General features: G+C 42.9%; 1 long non-coding RNA gene across 1 annotated transcript in view; it reads left to right on the forward strand.

The window, feature by feature from the left end:
- LOC126481397 (uncharacterized) overlaps positions 1 to 18,585 on the forward strand; it is a 519,177-nt gene that overhangs the window by 259,402 nt on the left and 241,190 nt on the right. Inside the window, exon 2 of the long non-coding RNA XR_007587550.1 lies at positions 18,315 to 18,392. This is a non-coding gene — a long non-coding RNA (uncharacterized LOC126481397). The remainder of the gene's footprint in view (positions 1 to 18,314; positions 18,393 to 18,585) is intronic.

The raw sequence follows: 18,585 nt of genomic DNA on the forward strand, positions 1-18,585 counted from the left end.
CCCGAATGCGAGTCCAGTGTCTAACCACTGCGCCACCTCGCTCGGTACAGAACAGATTTTGTGCCTTAGTCTAAAGCCAATCAAGACAAAACTACTTCTTCTCATTCACATCTCGCATAATAACTGCAAGATTAGAAAAATGCTCTTAATCGGAAGTTTTCCGGCAATTGTTACACCCGCGCTCCATCCATGAATACTTCAGCAAGAGCAAAAGTCAGAACTGTGCTGTCCATCGCGCAATTCACGGTGGTCTTTGGAGTACAAATAAATGTAGCGGTGCTGGTGACGGTCATCACGTTGTTTTGGTTCCGGGTCTCGGCGTGCCTCTGTGGATTAGCCCGTATTTTCTGGCTTTAGACGTTCGAGACACTAGCGAACGTCACTGATTCAGTTACTGCCCCCCCCCCCCCCCCCCCCAGAATCAGATTTCGTCACCCATTAGCAGCCACATTTTCTTACGTCACAGAACTCATCATTTGTAAGAGTCAGTGTTGCGAAATGTAACCACGCATAAATTCGACAGTCCACTTTAGCCAAATATGCATATTGTATTGATACGATGTGGAAACTGCCGCTCTGCCCTGAATCCGTTCTTTTTCTTTTCTTTATTTAGAAAAATAATGTTATGAAAACCTCTTTTCGAAACTGTGCTCTGGTATTCTTCGAATACAACAGACGCAAACGTCTGTCGCGATTCTTGGCTTTATTCTGCTTAAATTGCAGTATATGGAACTCATGATTTTTATTCGCCGTGGATCCGGCATTTGTTGTTGTTGTCAGATGCTCTTACTGACGCCATACCGTCACCTTAAAGAAATTCCACGCAGTCCGCTTGCGAATCTTGAAAACTTTTTACACTCCTGGAAATTGAAATAAGAACACCGTGAATTCATTGTCCCAGGAAGGGGAAACTTTATTGACACATTCCTGGGGTCAGATACATCACATGATCACACTGACAGAACCACAGGCACATAGACACAGGCAACAGAGCATGCACAATGTCGGCACTAGTACAGTGTATATCCACCTTTCGCAGCAATGCAGGCTGCTATTCTCCCATGGAGACGATCGTAGAGATGCTGGATGTAGTCCTGTGGAACGGCTTGCCATGCCATTTCCACCTGGCGCCTCAGTTGGACCAGCGTTCGTGCTGGACGTGCAGACCGCGTGAGACGACGCTTCATCCAGTCCCAAACATGCTCAATGGGGGACAGATCCGGAGATCTTGCTGGCCAGGGTAGTTGACTTACACCTTCTAGAGCACGTTGGGTGGCACGGGATACATGCGGACGCGCATTGTCCTGTTGGAACAGCAAGTTCCCTTGCCGGTCTAGGAATGGTAGAACGATGGGTTCGATGACGGTTTGGATGTACCGTGCACTATTCAGTGTCCCCTCGACGATCACCAGTGGTGTACGGCCAGTGTAGGAGATCGCTCCCCACACCATGATGCCGGGTGTTGGCCCTGTGTGCCTCGGTCGTATGCAGTCCTGATTGTGGCGCTCACCTGCACTGCGCCAAACACGCATACGACCATCATTGGCACCAAGACAGAAGCGACTCTCATCGCTGAAGACGACACGTCTCCATTCGTCCCTCCATTCACGCCTATCGCGACACCACTGGAGGCGGGCTGCACGATGTTGGGGCGTGAGCGGAAGACGGCCTAACGGTGTGCGGGACCGTAGCCCAGCTTCATGGAGACGGTTGCGAATGGTCCTCGCCGATACCCCAGGAGCAACAGTGTCCCTAATTTGCTGGGAAGTGGCGGTGCGGTCCCCTACGGCACTGCGTAGGATCCTACGGTCTTGGCGTGCATCCGTGCGTCGCTGCGGTCCGGTCCCAGGTCGACGGGCACGTGCACCTTCCGCCGACCACTGGCGACAATATCGATGTACTGTGGAGACCTCACGCCCCACGTGTTGAGCAATTCGGCGGTACGTCCACCCGGACTCCCGCATGCCCACTATACGCCCTCGCTCAAAGTCCGTCAGCTGCACATACGGTTCACGTCCACGCTGTCGCGGCATGCTACCAGTGTTAAAGACTGCGATGGAGCTCCGTATGCCACGGCAAACTGGCTGACACTGACGGCGGCGGTGCACAAATGCTGCGCAGCTAGCGCCATTCGACGGCCAACACCGCGGTTCCTGGTGTGTCCGCTGTGCCGTGCGTGTGATCATTGCTTGTACAGCCCTTTCGCAGTGTCCGGAGCAAGTATGGTGGGTCTGACACACCGGTGTCAATGTGTTCTTTTTTCCATTTCCAGGAGTGTATGTTTGTCCGATCCAGCCACGTGTAACAATTGCTTATGATTTATTTCCATCGTTTTCCCTTCGCAATCCTTTTCTCATTATTTCTCTGTTCCTTGGTGAAGGTTTCTCATTTTTTCCCTTCTCTTAAAACCCATAACGTTCTTAATTTTGGCTCTGAAGTTTTGTTTGTTTCGTATGTCTTCTTCAGAAACATACATTAATTCCGTATTTTTTAGATTAATTGGTCCACTTCCTATTCTCTTTTTCCAATAACTTACTATTCTCTTTTTCCAATCTTTTTCCATCATTTTCTGTATTAAAGTAATGCATTCCGCAGCACAGAGTGGATAATGTTCGCGTTTATGGAGCTTACTTTTGTATTGAAGATACCCTTGGAGAGTTCGTACATAGTTTTAATTATTTGGGATCTGATATTAGTCCACTGATTCGAATAGTTTATCTAATATACTTGAATTTTTGGATACTTACAAAATCTGTGTAAATTTTTTTCTTCTTGCTTTCGTATTGTAATTGTTTACGCATAAATTCTCAGAAGTGAAGAGTGCGAAGCAATAAAGCTTTCTCTACATAGGCTGTCGAAAATCCTCAGTCAGGATGGTCGATGTGTCAAACTAACCATGACAGTTTATCTAGTTCACGGATTCGAGTGCAGCCTCCCTCACACTGTAGTTAGCGCTCTATATGTTACACAATACAAGCAAAACAAAAGCTTTCGCAATCCTCTGATCTAATAGCTGGCGCTCGGAACACATCGAATGCTGTTAATCGGCTATGGACGCACCGTCGCTGTTAGTGGTTGTTCTCTATGTGATCAACAGGCTCTTCGATTTGTGACAAATCACTTGCTCCCGCCCATACGGGGAACGGCAATCGGTTACGTGACTATCACCCCCGTTAGAAAGTCTCTTTCGTCGCCTCATTGCGTTAACATCCATTGTTTCCTATTTGTGAGTGTTTGACAAGCTTCGATGAGTATCAGCGGATGCAATTTTTCCGCATGGAGAAATCTGTTGTACGCCATGCTTCACATAAATCTCCATTTCGTACAATTGTTTGCCAGATTCTGCCGTACTGCGAACTGACGCAAAAAAGAAATCAATGCAGCGATGACGAGAAGATCCGACCGCTAGTACCGCACCTCCAACGTTATCGGCATGTGTTAGTGTAACAGAATATGACTATTGTACCATTTATTTCCGCAACAAATTGTTTTCGTAGACATAACTACATTGGGTTTTTGAAAGTGGAGTCAAATTCAGAAAATATGCGTTGCAATCCATGTGTGTGATCCTTCCTGAATATTTCCCATCTAACGAATTTTCACTTTGGAAGACTTGGATGGTAATGTTGCCTTTGCACCCGCGTCACTGCAAAAGGGTGTTAATGATCCCTGTTTCCGTTTCTTATTAAAGTGCGTGTTGTGAAAATGTGATACGTTTCTGTACAGGTCCTGATGAGAGGAACTGCATTACCAAATAAACATTATAGAGTGCTATACTGTATAAACAAAACCGTACTGCTGTTCGTATCTTCGCAAGGAATAAGGATGCACGAAAGGCAATTGCGCTGGTTAATGTCTCTCTGGTACCTAAAGAATGTTGGCTTTATATACGTTTTTTTTTTTCATTTTGCTTTTGGACTAAATGTTATTTGCAGTGGTTAAGACAGATGAGACACCCTGTACATACAGCATATAACTTGCGCAAGTGCATATATTTTTATATGTGGTACCTTAATATGTACACACATCAGTATATCGGCTGTTTTATCTCTGTATCGGATAGTCTTTTCTCAAACACGTCACAAACTGTACTACCTGATGTTTTCTGCACGGTCATAACTGCACCACTCAGTGGACTATGCCCGTCAGCATAGACTAACCGTTTTCGTCCATGCGTCCACACTGCAGCACCTGACCTGCTGCCCAGGAGCAAAAATACAGTAATGGCTTACCCGTGCCAATGTCCGTGGAGGTACTAACATACTACTCCTAATAGCTGCAATTATTGATCTACAAATGACTTAAATACTGATATAATGTTTTCCAGTCCACCGTCCTCATTCACCAATAGAAATATCTGCACTTATACCTTATATTACACCTTATGTTCCACGTGTAAGTAGGAGTACAGACTTGTATATAACTCCTACTGTAACTCTGACTCTCCAAGTATACTCTTATTTTACTGTGGTGCAGTACAGTAGTTCAAACAGGGATTCCCCAGCTGCCATCTAGGTAAGGTCATAATGCATGTATAATTACTTTATTATTTAAAAAGACAGCTGTCAGTAATCGTCTTGAGACAAAAATTCATTCTTCAATTACATAACCAAAAAGGATGAATAAAGCTGAACATACCTTATACACAAAGCTATGGTTCACACCCCCATAATTTGTTACTGTCGTGCTTCTGGTAACTATTTAAATTCAGCGTTTTCTCCTTTAGGACATGTACACTACTGGCCATTAAACTTGCTACACGAAGAAGAAATGCAGATGATAAACGGGTATTCATTGGACAAATATTTTATACTAGAACTGACATGTCATTACATTTTAAAGCAGTTTGGGTGCATAGATCCTGAGAAATCACTACCCAGAACAACCACCTCTGGCCGTAATAACGGCCTTGATACGCCTGGGCGTTGAGTCAAACAGAGCTTGGAGGGCGTCTACAGGTACAGCTGCCCATGCAGCTTCAACACGATACCACAGTTCATCAAGAGTAGTGACTGGCGTATTGTGACGAGCCAGTTGCTCGGCCACCATTGACCAGACATTTTCAGTTGGTGAGAGTTCTGGAGAATGTGCTGGCCAGGGCAGCAGTCGAACATTTTTTGTATCCAGAAAAGCCCGTACAGGACCTGCAACACGCGGGCGTGCATTAACCTGCTGAAATGTAGGGTTTCGCAGAGATCGAATGAAGGGTAGAGCCAGGGGTCGTAACACATCTGAAATGTAACCTCCACTGTTCAAAGTGCCGTCAATGCGAACAAGAGGTGACCGAGGCGTGTAACCAATGGCACCTCATACCATCACGCCGGGTGACATGCCAGTATGGCGATGACGAATACGCGCTTCCAATGTGCGTTAACCGGGATGTCGCCCAACACGGATGCGACCATCATGAGGCTATAAACAGAACCTGGATTCATCCGAAAAAATGACGTTTTGCCATTCGTGCACCCAGGTTCGTCGTTGAGTACACCATCGCAGGCGCTCCTGTCTGTGATGCAGCGTCAAGGGTAACCACAGCCATGGTCTCCGAGCTGATACTCCATGCTGCTGCAAACGTCGTCGAAATGTTCGTGCACATGGTTGTTGTCTTGCAAACGTCCCCTTCTGTTGACTCAGGGATCGAGACGTGGCTGCACGATCCGTTACAGCCATGCGGATAAGATGCCTGTCATCTCGACTGCTAGTGATACGAGGCCGTTGGGATCCAGCACGGCGTTCCGTATTACCCTCCTGAACCCACCGATTCCATATTCTGCTAACAGTCATTGGATCTCGACCAACGTGAGCAACAATGTCGGGATACGACAAACCGCAATCGCAATAGGCTACAATCCGACCTTTATCAAAGTCGGAAACGTGATGGTAAGCATTTCTCCTCCTTACACGAGGCATCACAACAACGTTTCAGCAGGTAACGCCGGTCAACTGCTGTTTGTGTATGAGAAATAGGTTGGAAACTTTCCTCGTGCCAGCTTGTTGTAGGTGTCACCACCGGCGCCAACCTTGTGTGAATGCTCTGAAAAGCTAATCACTTGCATATCACAGCATCTTCTTCCTGTCGGTTAAATTTCGCGTCTGCAGCACGTCATCTTCGTGGTGTAGCAATTTTAATGGCCAACAGTGTATTTAAATTTAGCGTTTTCTCCTTTCGGGTACATAGCTCTAGGTCTCACTCATGAAAATCCTTCTGATAAGTTCGCTGTTTATACTGTTTTAATGTGAATCTAATTTGAGTGAAACACAGCAAGCGTGGAAATAAAGAGACGGCTGACAATTGAGTTAGCGTTGACTGGTTGTTGCATTCAGCTCTTTCACCATTGAAAAATAATTACGGAGCTGTATTGCCTGAGTAGCCTGCTATGCCCTACATCGATAAATTGCTCCCGACATTAACTGCTAGTAAAGGTATCCTGCAATTCATTATGCCGCGACTGTACGTACATTAACAATAAATATTATCAAAATACGATAAATTCTTTATTCCACAATCTTATGAACTTTATTTTGATCTAGAAATAATTTATAAACATGTGAACACTTTTTTTTTTTTTCAAATAAAGTCTGTCGATCTGGGATTAAAAAATGCAATTGCTTATAATTTCGTACTACAAAAATTTGTTTTGCTGCCAAAACTATTTTTAAATTTCCATCGACAATCACATTTAGAGCGTTTAGCTTGCACTTTAATGGTATGTATGTTGAATTCAAACGAAGTTGCGAGTTTCACACACATCCGGACCACATATTTATTAATTACCTGCACTGTAATATCGCGGTCTTGGCTTATACATAGCTAGAAACCCCTATAATTGCAGAGAAATAGCATGAAAACAAATTTTGACATCCCTGGTATATTAATTCAACAAATTCGAACTTTAAACATGATATACAATCTTGCTCTGGGAGAATGAAGGAATTCCGACGTTTCTATTACAAACTGACAATTTGTAATAGCGCGAATGTACAGAGAGGCCACTGAGATTGCGAAACACTGCAATAATTTTAATAGAAAAGATAAAGACATTAAGCTGGATAAGATATGGATGTCAACATTGCAGCAACAGCGCGACAATCGATTAATTTCAACTGAGAAAGTTGGCAATATCAGAGATCATAGCACAGCAGACGTCACGTGATTGACAGCGGCGCCCTCTGGATGGCTTATATATACGGCGCTCATTCGCGTTCTCGTTGCAGTTCGCCGATTTTCCTCTGAGGATGCCTTCCGTTGTCGAAGGCGAAACGTCAGGGGAGAGTCTTATGTATGGACCACGGCATCTCAGCCCGGAAGTGATGACAAGACCTGCCATGAAAGCTTTCATTCTATGATCAAACTGGCAGTTTTTTTCCTCGTTCTTGTCTGTATGGCTTTTTCGCTGTTTCCTCGCTGCAAGAAGACCTGCGCCTTTAGAGGTGGCACAGTTGTTAACACAATGGACGTGTATTCTCGACGAACAGAATTCTTGTACCCACCCAACCATCCAAATTTTTACTTTCGATTGTTACCTTAAATCACTCCACGTAAATGGAGGGATAGTTCCTGCAACAAGATCACTGCCGTTCTCTATCATCTCCCTAGTCCAATGGTATCTGATGTTACAAATGGCTCTGAGCACTATGGGACTCAATTGCTGAGGTCATTAGTCCCCTAGAACTTAGAACCAGTTAAACCTAACTAACCTAAGGACATCACAAACATCCATGCCCGAGGCAGGATTCGAACCTGCGATCGTAGCGGTCTTGCGGTTCCAGACTGCAGCGCCTTTAACCGCACGGCCACTTTCGGCCGGCTATCTGATGTTACATCACCAACGTCACGATGTAGAAGAGGATTTACGAACGCTTTGTTGTTCATTTTACAGTGTATGGTATAACAAAATCAATGATCTTTGATGCCTCTTTGCATTGACTATCGTTTGACTTTTAAGAATTTACCGCCTGAGTAATTGGATTCTGCTGTAAGAGCTTTGACTACTCAGCGAGTAGGCTTATGTTCGAGGACTGACACGTATTGTAATGTAACGCAAAGTACTTTACGGTGAGGAACGTCACCAATAAATTGGAAAATCAACAGCTGATTCATATTGCAGCTTGTGAAATTGATTTCATTTCTTTGTTTTCTTTTATTTTTCCTTTCATTTATTTTATTTGCCTTTAAACTTTTTATTCGTTGTTTGTTCTTATTACCTTTTTAGTTACTTTAATTTGCTTTCGCTTGCTCCCCTCTAACTGTGTACCTGTGTGTTGCCCCATTCTGTGTCGGTATTCCTTCGTTTTTCTTTTGACACAAATAAAATGCAAAACGTCGGCGTAGATGCCAGTAATCGCTAAAGTTAGGGCTTTCTTCCCCGGGAGAAGCCAACTAGTATCAAATACAGGCCTTCATCTGAGGAACAAATTCCTGAGAATGTACGTTTAGGGCACAGTGTTGTATGGTAGTGAACATGGACTGTCGGAAAACCGGAACAGAAGAGAATCCAAACATTTGAGTTGTGGTGCTCCAGAGGAATGTTGAAAATTAGGTGGACTGATAAAGTAAGGAATGAGGATGTTTTCCGCAGAATAGGCGAGGAAAGGGACATGTAGAGAACACTAAGAAAAAGAATGGACAGGATTATAGCACATCTGTTAAGATATGATGGAGTAACTGTTATGGAAGTAGAGGGAGCTGTAGAGGGTAAAAACTGTAGAGGATGACACCCAACAAGTGATTAATGACGTAGGCTGCAGTTGCTACTGTCCGCAGCTCGTGGTCGTGCGGTGGCGTTCTCGCTTCCGGCGCCCGGGTTCCCGGGTTCGATTTCCGCCGGGGTCAAGGATTTTCTCTGCCTCGTGGGTGTTGTGTGATGTCCTTAGGTTAGTTAGGTTTAAGCAGTTCTAGGGAACTGATGACCATAGATGTTAAGTCCCATAGTGCTCAGAGGCATTTGAACCATTTGCAATTGCTACTCTGCGATGAAAAGGTTGGTACAGGAAAGAAATTCACCACATCGATGCAGATGTAGAGTAGTAGATGTAGATACTTGGTGTTGTACATAAACAACACCTTCTCTTGGTGCACTGTATTTTATTCTACCAGACGCGTTTCGCCTTTTTTCACGTTAAGGCATCATCAGTGGGATCTGTAATGATACAGTTATGATACACTATTGTTTGATACATATTATTCGTAGATCTCGCCCCCCCCCTCTCTCTCTCTCTCTCTCTCTCTCTCTCTCACACACACACACACACACACACACACACACATATATATATATATATATATATATATCGGTTCGTCAGTATTTGATGTGGTTTACGAAATATATCCAGCGGTAACGTTAGGTGACTCACCCTGTATATATATATATATATATATATATATATATATATATATATATACAGGGTGAGTCACCTAACGTTACCGCTGGATATATTTCGTAAACCACATCAAATACTGACGAACCGATTCCACAGACCGAACGTGAGGAGAGGGGCTAGTGTAATTGTTTAATAGAAACCATACAAAAATGCACGGAAGTATGTTTTTTAACACAAACCTACGTTTTTTTTTTAAATAGAACCACGTTAGTTTTGCTAGCACATCTGAAAATGTAATCAGTGCCGTTTGTTGCACTGTAACATGCTAATTACATCCGGAGATATTGTAACCTAAAGTTGACGCTTGAAACCTCCGACGTTCAGTTGCGTGGTGTAACAAACACGGGCCACGGTCGGCGAGCAGCATCTGCAGGGACATGTTAACGATGACGACCGTGTTTACGAGTGTGGCTGTAGTGCACTGTTGTGGTTTGGTCTAGCTGTCGCAGTGTCCGCATGTAGCGCTTGCTGCTATTGTTATTCTGCATTCGTCTCCGCACGCAGACCAACTGTAGTACACCGTGTTACCAGACGTCTGAGATAGTGTAGTGTTGTAGGAACTGTGACCATGGTGTATTCGAACTCTAAAAAGGCGGAGATGATACTCATCTTTGGCGAGTGTCGACGAAATGCAGCTGAAGCCTGCAGGGTGTATGCAGAACGGTACCCGGACAGAGAGCATCCAACATGCCGCACATTGCAAAACATCTACCGCCAACTGTATGCAACAGGTATGGTCGTAGCACGCAAACGGGTCCGTAACAGGCCCGTCACAGGAGAAGCGGGTGCAGTTGGTGTGTTAGCTGCTATTGCCATGAACCCACACATGAGTACACGGGACATCGCGAGAGCCGGTGGACTGAGTCAAAGTAGTGTTATGCGCATACTGCATCGTCACAGCTTTCACCCGTTTCATGTGTCGCTACATCAGCAATTACATGGTGATGACTTTAATCATCGAGTGCAGTTCTGTCAATGGGCATTAACAGAGAATGCGTTGCAGTTCTACCTGTTTACGGATGAAGCGGGTTTCACAAACCACGGGGCAGTGAATCTACGGAACATGCATTACTGGTTCTTTCTGTGGGGTACGTTAAAGGAGAATGTGTACCGTGATGTGCCTACATCCCCATAGGATATGGAACAACGTATTGTGGCACCCTGCGGCGACATTACACCAGATGTACTGCAGCGTGTACGACATTCATTACGCCAGAGGCTGCAATTGTGTGCAGCAAATGATGGCCACCACATTGAACATCTATTGGCCTGACATGTCGGGACACACTCTATTCCACTCCGTAATTGAAAACTGAAACCACGTGTGTACGTGTACCTCACCCCTCATGGTAATGTACATGTGCGTCAGTGAAAAAGACCAATAAAAAGGTGTTAGCATGTGGACGTAATGTGCTGTTCCAGTCTCTTCTGTACCTAAGGTCCATCACCGTTCCCTTTGGATCCCTACGTAATTCGGTGCTCTCCGATACACACGAACGAACAGCGGAGGAGTGGTACTCAAGCGCCAACTTTAGGTTACAATATCTCCGTATGTAATTAACATTTTACAATGCAACAAACGGCACTGATTACGTATTTGTTTATATGTTCAGATGTGCTAACAAAACTAACGTGGTTCCATTTAAAAAAACGTAGATTTGTGTTAAAAAACATACTTCCGTGCATTTTTTTATGGTTTGTATTAATCAATTACACTAGCCCCTCTCCTCACGTTCGGTCTGTGGAATCGATTCGTCAGTATTTGATGTGGTTTACGAAATATATCCAGCGGTAATGTTAGGTTCAAAAATGGTTCAAATATATATATATATATATATATATATATATATATATATATATATATATATATATATTAGGTCTCAGCATATACTTATTTAGGGTGGTAACTTGTACGTAAACAAACCAAACAGGATGAGATACACAGTGAACTCAAAGTAGTTACGTCTTGAAGTCGCAGTTTTCTATCAAATGTCTTTATAAGTGACGGAAGACTGATAGTGCATCACAACAACAATGGCAGTGGGAAGAAAAATGTTCGAAACATAAAAACATGCTTGTTCTTGTTGTTGTTGTCTTCAGTCCTGAGACTGGTTTGATGCAGCTCTCCATGCTGCTCTATCCTGTACAAGCCTCTTCATCTCCCAGTACCTACCGCAACCTACATCCTTCTGAATCTGCTTAGTGTATTCATCTCTTGGTCTCCCTCTACGATTTTTACCCTCCACGCTGCCCTCCAATACTAAATTGGTGCCGGCCGCGGTGGTCTCGCGGTTCTAGGCGCTCAGTCAGGAACCGCGCGACTGCTACGGTCGCAGGTTCGAATCCTGCCTCGGGCATGGATGTGTGTGATGTCCTTAGGTTAGTTAGGTTTAAGTAGTTCTAAGTTCTAGGGGACTGATGACCACAGATGTTAAGTCCCATAGTGCTCAGAGCCATTTTTTTACTAAATTGGAGATCCCTTGATGCCTTAGAACATGTCCTACCAACCGATCCCTTCTTCTAGTCAAGTTGTGCCACAAACATCTCTTCTCCCCAATCCTGTTCAATACTTCCTCATTAGTTACGTGATCTACCCATCTAATCTTCAGCATTCTTCTGTAACGTGGGAAGAAAAATGTTCGAAACATAAAAACATGCTTATGTTTCGTAAATGGAGCGGCAGTGCGACCTCTAGCATGATGTGACCAGATGAGAGGATATGCAGATGCCAACTAAAAACGGAAAGAACTGCCAGTAATTACTTATTTACATAAAAATTGAGAAGTGAACTGTTTTATAATCTACGAATAATACATATCAAAACAAAAGTGTATCACAACTGTACCATTATAGATCCCCCCAACGATGCCTTAAAGTGGAAAAAGGCGAACGCGTCTGGGAGAATAAAATGCAGTGCAGCAAGAGAAGGCGTTTTTTGTTTACGAAACAAATATTTCTGTGCTTGCTGCGAAGGATGGCCACGCAAACAAACTCGTTAGATGTAGATACATCTGATGACGAGGCTAGCATCTCCAACATCGAACATGATATAATAAAATGAAGACTATTTAATTACAGTGTGATGCAACTTCTTTTTTCTTAATTAATAAGGGAGAGAGTGTTGGTGGACGGCAGGCTGGGCACCGTATGCAATCTGATAGAGGGACGCGCCAGTGCTGCCAACACGCGCGGCATGCCAGGTAGAGGCCGGTGCACGCGTGCGGCTGCAAACCGCCACCGCCGGGAATGTTAAGCTATCGATTCAGCGCAGCCGCGGGCCGACGGCGGCGGGGGCTGCGAATATTTCATAGCCTAAGCCTCAATTCCGGGGGCAGCATCACAGTGACACAGGCTCCGCGCCGCGCCGCGCCTCATATTAACTCTTAAAGTAGACATCATGGCTAGCCGCGGAAGAAAAAAAGAAAAAAAATCTGCTGCTACTTATTGTACCAAAATCTTTTCATAGGGCTGTCGCTGAAAATACCTCTGAAAAGAACCTTAACTTTTTTTTTTTAATTCGTGGGGCGTATACTACATAAATTAAAACTTTCACGTGGACCTTCTGTGCAGTAACATAATTTAGTTTATATGTCTCGCAAAACTTCTGGTCGAATGTTTAAGTACTACAGCGCCTCCAGTTTCACTTCGTCACCAATACGAGCTCTTTTGCCATCTAGAACCCACTGAGTGGTCCAAATGCGCGGCAATACGTTGCTGCTGTATTAGTATGTATACAGGATGATCCTCGTAATTCACCGACAATATTTCGGAGATTGTTCAGGGACATTTTCTTAATATTGACCCGGATCCGTAGCCGAGATCTTTAACGTTCGCCTGTGCGTTGGCACCTGCCTCGGAGGTAAGCCGGTTAGAATCCTGGTTATGGAAGAAATTTTCACCGCCGATGTTTCGCTGACAAGGGGAGGTGGTCACCAGGCTCTGCGTCTGTGTCCTGGATTTTAACTCCGAATCTCTCCGCAGCCGCTAGTGGAGTGAAAGCATGTGATATTGTCGATGGAGGTGCGTGCATCGGACGTTAAGCGTGTTCGCTGCTATTCGAGAAAAGTATACCATGTGCCTCCGAGTTTTCATTCTCTCCCTTCTCTCATCGTCGTACAGTAAGACAGTATATACAAACACTCATTAAAGTTACCTACAGTAAACAAATACACATAAGGGTCCACATTCCTGCCGGCCGCGGTGGTCTAGCGGTTCTAGGTGCTCAGTCCGGAGCCACGCTACTGCTACGGTCGCAGGTTCGAATCCTGCCTCGGGCATGGATGTGTGTGATGTCTTTAGGTTTGTTAGGTTTAAGTAGTTCTAAGTTCTAGGGGACTGATGACCATAGATGTTACGTCCCATAGTGCTCAGAGCCATTTGAACCATTTTGAACTACATTCCTCAGTCAACCTATATTATAAGCGATTTTACGTTTTTGCAAACTAATGAAGCAATGAAGGTAAATCTTTTTGCACCTTTTTAATTGATTATTGGAACGCATTATGCAATCTTTTTAAAGAAACTTAGTCACCCCAATCCGTCTGAGGAGTTACATAAAGTTGCCCTGTCCAAAATGACGTGGGTGCATGACAGAAGAAGTCATCCAGTGTACAAATCTAATCTTAAATAATAAAAAATTCTGAGTCTATAGAATATTGTGTACAAAGTAGCATCACATGTACTTAAAAATTCTGACGAAATAATAAAATGATGGACGTTTGAAATAATGGTGTTTGCTGTGTGTTTTCGGTCACGTTATTTGCAATAAATAATGAATAAATTAATATAAAAATAATTCTATTACTCCTTGGGGACATACCCGAGGAGTTATTCAGGCAAATTTGAGAAAGATATCTTTATTAGTACACTAGAAAATAACAGTATCGCAAGCTGACGGAATGGATTGCGGTCGCGCTAATAAAGCTATATTTCTTAAATTTGGCTGAATTACTCCTTGGGCATGTCCGCAAGGAGTAGTAGGCTGTTTTTTATTTCAATGTATTCATAATTTATTGCAAATAACGTGACCAAAAACAGGCGACAAATCATCTTTGTTTCAAACGTCCGTCATTTTATTACTTTGTCAAATTTCGAAGAACTGTGCTATCACTCCGTGCTCAGTATCTTACAAACTAAGAAAAGTTTTAAAATTTGCAGACTGCAGGACTTCCGTCATGGACACGCCTCATTTTGGACAGAACAACTTTAAGTCCTCGGATGGGGGGCTTAATGATGATTGAATTTCTTAACAAAAATCACAAATGTTATCTCAGAATCAATTATCCAAGAATCAATAAATAATGTGCAAAAAGATTTCTTCATTTGTTTTCCCAAGAAAAAATCGTAAAAATCGCTTGTATCATTTGCTGACTGGGGAATATGGACCCTTAACACACAACTAACCTTCGCGAAAATGCAGTTATGTCCCTTGGGGTCTCCCTACCAACCATGCCATAAGACTTTAGTTTTAATGTAAGCGACCCGTCGTTTCCAGTGCCTTATTACAGAGCGATTGCATTCTTTTCATTTCTTACTCCTTTTGTCTTCGTATCTGTATTGAGCTGAAAATATATGCACAGCAGTGCATAGATCGACGGTACGTGTTGTGTGTCTCGTCTGGAAACAAAATTCTCGTATTCTGTCATACTGTTAGCAGAAGCAATGCCTACTTCACTCTTTCGACATCAAGTGTGCATTAAGTTCGGCTTACGTTTCTCTAAGGTTCGTTTTTCCGGCAGTGTTAGTTATATGACAACAGCGATACTCAAGAGTATCGATAGGCTTACTAATTAAGACTTGACGGAAATACAACTTGTTCACTGAATGCAACGGAAGAGCGCCACAGCGACTCTACGTTGAACTGTTTATCTGAGGATTGTTGCATTACTCTATCTTCTGTGTTGTAAGTTTTGGAAGTTGCAAGTTGCATACTTTTTTACTGTTGTGAAGGCGTTTCCACGTAAACTGAGGTAATTATGCTAACAAATCGAAAAAATCCTAATTATGTTGAATGTCTCTTTATAAAAAAATTATTATTATTAGTTTTATTGATAGCTTCTGCTTGGGATTTTGCACTGGCAATTGCTTTGCTTGGATTGTCTGAAAGGTTGTTCGAGAAGCTGCAGCTACTGCAGACAAAGAATCGAAACAGAAGTTAAGCTGACTGCATGATTTCTAAGAACCAGATTCTACCGAAGTTCTCTTCAAAAATCGTAACACCCTGTTTCATACTTCTTTACTTCTGTGACATTAAATATGACAAAACATTTACTGATCCCTGGTTGTAAAAGATAGCCCCTTTAAATCTAAAAAGTAATATTTTTTTCTTTTTCTCTTTTGGCGTACTTTTGATAATGAATAACACTCCGGAAACTGCTCTCTGGAAACTGCCGCCGCTGCCTCTGCTGCTGCTATTGAAAGCTACTAAAAAGGGGCGTCTCATTTACTGGGCGGCAAACTACAGGCGAACTCTGTGTGCAATGAGTCCACGTAATATTTCTGCGTTTTAAATTGAAATTGTGAAACTTTACCTAATGAATGACACAGACTGGAACATGAATGATGACGTGCTTATTACATTTATATTGATTTCTTTAAAAGGTGTTTGGCAAATTTAGAAATATCGCTTAAACAAAAGTGCTCTTCATTATAATCAGGAACTGCAAAGAAATGACAAACTCTGAAAATACTAAGTTTTTTGTTCGGTAGTGTCCTGCTCAAAGAATTATTACGAATCGTATATTTTCATTGTAGGTTACAAAAGGTCGCATTAATTGAATTAATCTTTCCTGAATTGTCACTAATGTTATATAACTAAGAAGTCGGGGACCTTTCTGTGTCAGATACTAAATTGTTATAATGGTGTCAGGCAGCAGCCTGCGCGCAATTAAAGGAAAGATAATTACATGTTACCTTATTATGAAGTCTTCATCAAATCAATCGAAAGCAAAGATATCAAAAACGATGTTATAAAATCTGTTTCCTCGATAAAGATAAAATTTCATCATTCTCGCCATGCTGCTTTCTCGGTCGTGGCTCACTTCACGATTACATTGTCTCTGCGATCAGCCTCCGTGAGGAGCGGCCAATGCAGAGATACTAGTATAGACGCACTGTGTCACAGATGACATTGCGCACTGTCTGAGAAACAAAGTAACCCCGACTGTCGTCTGTGTGTCCAAGTTATAAGAGAAGCCAATAGTAAATATCAACACACATTTCAACGTTTGTAAGCGTGGGCTTCCACGGCCGTTGTTATAGTCAATAAAATTCATCTGTGTTTGTGACACCATTGTTAATACGTAAAATTCTCCGATGTTTCGGCCACTGTTGCAAATGGCCTTGTTCAAGGTGTTTTTCTAACTATTAGAAAAACACTCTAAGGAAGGTCATTTATGACAATGGCAGAAACGTCGGAGAATTTTACACGTTAATAATGCAGCCACATTCCCCGAAGCGTTGATTGACCACAATTAAGTTACTATTCCGTAAGGTGTCACAAGGAACACAGGTTCCTTATATGAAAATACTCTCAAAATATCCCTGAACAACCTCCGAAATTTTACCGGTGGAATTCTGCTTTAGCCCGTATTTAAGACGTAGCACGCACTCAGAAAGACAGAAGGTGGATGTCAGCATTCATTGATCGTAAGCTTGATCTTTGGCTGAACGTAGCGTATTGAGCGCTCGTCAGTGGAAAGAAAAACATCATTTTTCTAAATCATTCTCTGCATTCTCCTAAAACCGTAGCAGCTTATGGCCAAAGGGAGGATATACACATCCAAGAATAATAATCAGGTATGCAGCTATTTCTTTGACTGTTTTCTGTTGTTTTTGTCGTGTCGCTCGGTGTTTCGAAGTCACATTGATGTAGCGGGAAATTGACAGTTTGCACTCCGCCTGTATACCCTCTGTGACACTCATACAGCTGCTGAAGCAAGGTAACCCGAAAGAGTAAATACATCCTATGGTGAACGGTTGCCATTTCTTCGCCGTCACAACACAAAAATATGGTAATATATCATTAAATCTTCTCAGCAAACGTCTCCATCGTGTGACGGCCATCTGTTACAGATTTCTAACATCAGACAACCCAAAATACGATGTTTGCTGTGGCCTACATCGGAAAAAATATTAATACGAGGGGCTTCAAAAAGTAAGTTATACGATACTTTTTTAGCATACCAAGTAGCATTTATTGATTATTGCACTACACTTTTAAGTGACACAGATACATGACACTATTTTTCAAAATAGTCATCAAGACGCTGTAAACGACGGTCGATGCGTTCTACCAATCAACTCCTTGACGATGAAAATCTGCTGTTTGATCAGGGAGATATTCAAGGAGGACGACTGTGTGAACATCCCCATCATTGGTAAACCTCTTCCCCCCCCCCCCCTCCAGATGTTCTTTTGGCTTACCGAAGAGATGGAAATGGCATGATGCAAGATCACGATCTTCCTTCTTTCCTGATCAGCCTCACGTACGACAGTGAGAGCTTGGTTATATTGTTGTCACTATTTCGCTACCGCTGGACTCCTAATTGCGTTTGTCCACATACCGCAAGAATTTCACCGTCAGTCTGTGTGCAATTTAGGCGTTTTGCTCACGAGAATCGTGCTGTTCTGCGTGCTTCAATTTTGGAGAACATTTCCAGTTGCTGCGTCATTTCACTCCCACGCCTGTTATCCACACCGCAGAGAACTCTGCCTACAGGAAACCCAGAACATGCTTTCTCTTCTGACAACTCGTCACTCTTGTAGCACAGTGGAACGACATGTCTAACTTACTTTGTGCAGTCCTTAGGTATCTCTTCGTTATGTGTGTACTTCAACAGATGCTAATTTTATATGGCTGAATTAAGGGTACTTTTTATGCAGATTCTTACGTAACATTAAGCAAGCGGCTAATTACTTTTTTTCTGTTCTAGACCAGAAACGATCGTCTCTCCACCAACTTCTGTGATCACTTCCGAACAAGTGCTACATACACAGTGCGGCAAAATAATGTAAGTATTTATTAGTTTATCCAATAAAATCAAAATTCTTTTTAGTAGTATTGTTCGTATTTCTTGAAAATTATATCCATGAATAAGTAATCCTTCAAGTGGCATTATTTTGACCACACACTGTACGAATTAAGTGGCGTTTACAGTGAACACAGTAACTGAACCATCTGTAAAAGGCTCAGACCCTCATTTG

This window comes from Schistocerca serialis, chromosome 5, assembly GCF_023864345.2.
Source record: "Schistocerca serialis cubense isolate TAMUIC-IGC-003099 chromosome 5, iqSchSeri2.2, whole genome shotgun sequence".
Lineage (NCBI taxonomy): Eukaryota > Metazoa > Arthropoda > Insecta > Orthoptera > Acrididae > Schistocerca > Schistocerca serialis.